At 34.3% G+C, this 3,014-nt stretch overlaps 1 non-coding gene across 1 annotated transcript; it reads left to right on the top strand.

The window, feature by feature from the left end:
* The first annotated feature begins 1,487 nt into the window (after positions 1–1,487).
* TRNAK-UUU lies at positions 1,488–1,559 on the top strand. Its single transcript has one exon. It is a non-coding gene; the product is annotated as a tRNA-Lys (tRNA).
* The last annotated feature ends 1,455 nt before the right edge of the window (positions 1,560–3,014 follow it).

Raw genomic sequence — 3,014 nt, 5'->3', positions numbered from 1 at the left:
GATCTAACGGTTGAAAATGAATTAAAAAAAAAAAGAATGTGATAAAATTTATGAATATTACAAACATCAAAATTTGTAATATTTATAAATTTGACCCTATTTTTTTCTTTTAAAAATAATTAATTTTTCCAATTTTATAGATAATCCAGATTTGTCCATAAATACATTATTATTTATTATTTATTTACTTATTTATTTATAGGATTTGGATCAAATAATAACTTGCGCGCATAAGAGAACTAGGAACCAACCAAAGCCGTCAATCTGGAAATATCTAATAGCTTTAAAGCAGGGAAATAATGAAAAAATACGGTGGCATTTTCGTAAATAACTTGAATTTTGCAATACCATAGAGTGTATCTTGTGATATGTATATGTGCAGTGAAATTGTCTACCTTTTACAATTTATGGTTTTTTTTTTCTTTTTTTTTGTTTATGCTTTAGCTTTTATAATTTGGTTTAGAAGTTCAGTCTATTTAGTAGTTATGGTTTACCTTTAGAGTGCACTTAGCAACAATATAATGTACACCAAACAACAATATAAAGTGAACTTAACGTTATGATTAATTACACCAAAAGTGAAAGTTAATTACACTTAGGGTTCGTCGTTTAACAATATAAATTACACTTAACATTATCATTAATTGCATCGAGTGTGAAAGTTATTTGCACTTAACATTTTCTATTTGGTTTAAAGATTCGGTTTTTGTATTTAGGAGTTTAATTTTTATGATTTAGTTTTGGATTTAGAGTTTTAGATTTATCAACAGATGCACTCTGTAGTTTTACTTACTTGCACTCTACAATGTTGAAAGTTGAACTTTATAGTCTCGTTAATTGCACTTTAAATGTTTCCTAATTCTCTCCTGAGTACTACTTCTCACAAGAGTGCACCCTTACTCCTCAAGCCTTTCTCTAGTTGTTATGCCATGGACCCAGTCCACTTTGCAAGGTGGACCCGAGTCCATGTTCACAATTTCAAAACTCCATGTTCACAGTTTCATTACTCCATATTCACAATTTCATAATTTCATGTTCACAATTTCATAGCTCTACGTTCACAATTTCATAATATGTTCAACAGTATCGAAACTCTATGTTACGTTCAACAATATAACACAATTTTTGAATCTATATAACAAAATTGTGAATATTGAGTAATGTAATTTTGTATATTGAGATCTAAAATTATGAATGTAGAGTTCTAAATTTGTGAACATAGAGTTTTAAATTTGTGAACATAGACTTGGATCCATCTTGCAAGTTGGACCTGGGTAATGGCATAATTTGCCGGTTTTCTCCTACTAGTACTGGCAACTTGTATTTTGTTAAAACCTAAAGTAGCTTTTTCCCATCATACCATGATAATGGACCGAACTATCTCAAAATCAACATCTCACAAAATCGGCCCAACTATCACATTTTTGATACTATAGGGCTTAACTCCAGATAATTTATGTATTTTAATTGAACGATAAAAAGCAATTGCCGTCTTAGCTCAGTGGTAGAGCGCGTGGCTTTTAACCACGTGGTCGTGGGTTCAATCCCCACAGACGGCGGTTTTTAAGTCTACCTACTTCCTAGACTATCCTGTTTCCCGACCTTGGCGAAAGGGCAAAGAAGCATGCTTATTTTATTGTTTTTTAATTTTTTTTGTACATAATTTTCTAAAATAATTCCCACCCCAAGATGGATATAGTTGATATGAAACAAAATTTTGGATTTGACACCAACTTTTCAAGATAAGGTTGTTGTATGCTGTTAATTGGTATAATTATATTTTGAGTAAATTGTCATTTTGGTCCAATGATTATTGTAGTAGTGTTAATTGTTATCCGCGACTTTCAAAAATGTTAATTGCGTACTTGACTATGCATTTTTTATCAATTTTGGTCACGCTGGCCAAATTTTCAGTCAAATGTGATCGGAAAATTATAAGAGTTAAAATATTGAGGGTATTTTAGTCTTTTTGCATTTCTTTTTCTTCTTCCACATCCCTTCGTCGCCGGATCTGCTCCAAAATCGCCGGCACCAATTACCAGAAAGCATAACCCCAAACCAAACATGCCGGCACCAATTACCAGAAAGCATAACCCCAAACCAAACATCATCTTCTGCTCATCACAAGAAATTGATCTCTGTAAACCATGCCCATGCTGCTCATCACAAGAAATTGATCTCTGTAAACCATGCCCATGCCGGATTCCAGAGCTTCACCAAACTTTCTTTCAATTCATCTCCCACAGGTAGCCTACCGCTTTTTTATAACGGGCTTCGCGGAGAGCTCAGTCGAAGGGGCATCTGGAAGGTTAACGGCGATGCATTGTGCAACAACGCAGATGAATTCAGCCTAGCAGTTCCGTTGTGAAAATTTGCGCGCAAGCCTCGGGGATGATTCTTCGAAGCCATTACATCTTTCTTGATGACGGGTACGAGGAGACGAGGAGTCAGGGGGAAGATGAGGAGAGTGATGAGTATGAAGAAGCGAATGAGGAATGGAAAGCGTTTGAACTATTGAAGACCCATGTATTTGCTTCTTCAATTTGGGTTTTGTGTTTTGAGTAGCACTGTAAATAATTCTGGGTTTTCATGCATTGTTCTTGAACATTTTAGCAGACCTGTGTTCTTAGAGTGAATATAGACTGTGATGGGTGATTGGGTGCAAGCAGAAAGTGAACAAGAAATTGCAGAAGATTGAAGGTGAGCTTAATTTAGTTACAATTAGTGATAATTATATTAATTAAGCAATTTATTTATACTACTTGCTTGATTTCTTCATATAGTTGCACCTGCAATTTGACTAAAATTTTACAGCAACAAAGCAGATCCGGTGACGAAGGGATGGGGAAGAAGAAAAAGAGATGCAAAAAGACTAAAATACCCTCACTATTTTAACTCTTACAATTTTCCGATCACATTTGGCCAGAAATTTGGCCGGCGTGACCAAAATTGATAAAAAATGCATAGTCAAGGTACGCAATTAACATTTTTGAAAGTCGCGGATAGCAATTAAC

Source organism: Ipomoea triloba, chromosome 4, assembly GCF_003576645.1.
Source record: "Ipomoea triloba cultivar NCNSP0323 chromosome 4, ASM357664v1".
NCBI lineage: Eukaryota > Viridiplantae > Streptophyta > Magnoliopsida > Solanales > Convolvulaceae > Ipomoea > Ipomoea triloba.
The sequence above is the reverse complement of the archived record's forward strand: the minus strand, read 5'-3'. Positions and strand labels throughout refer to the sequence as shown.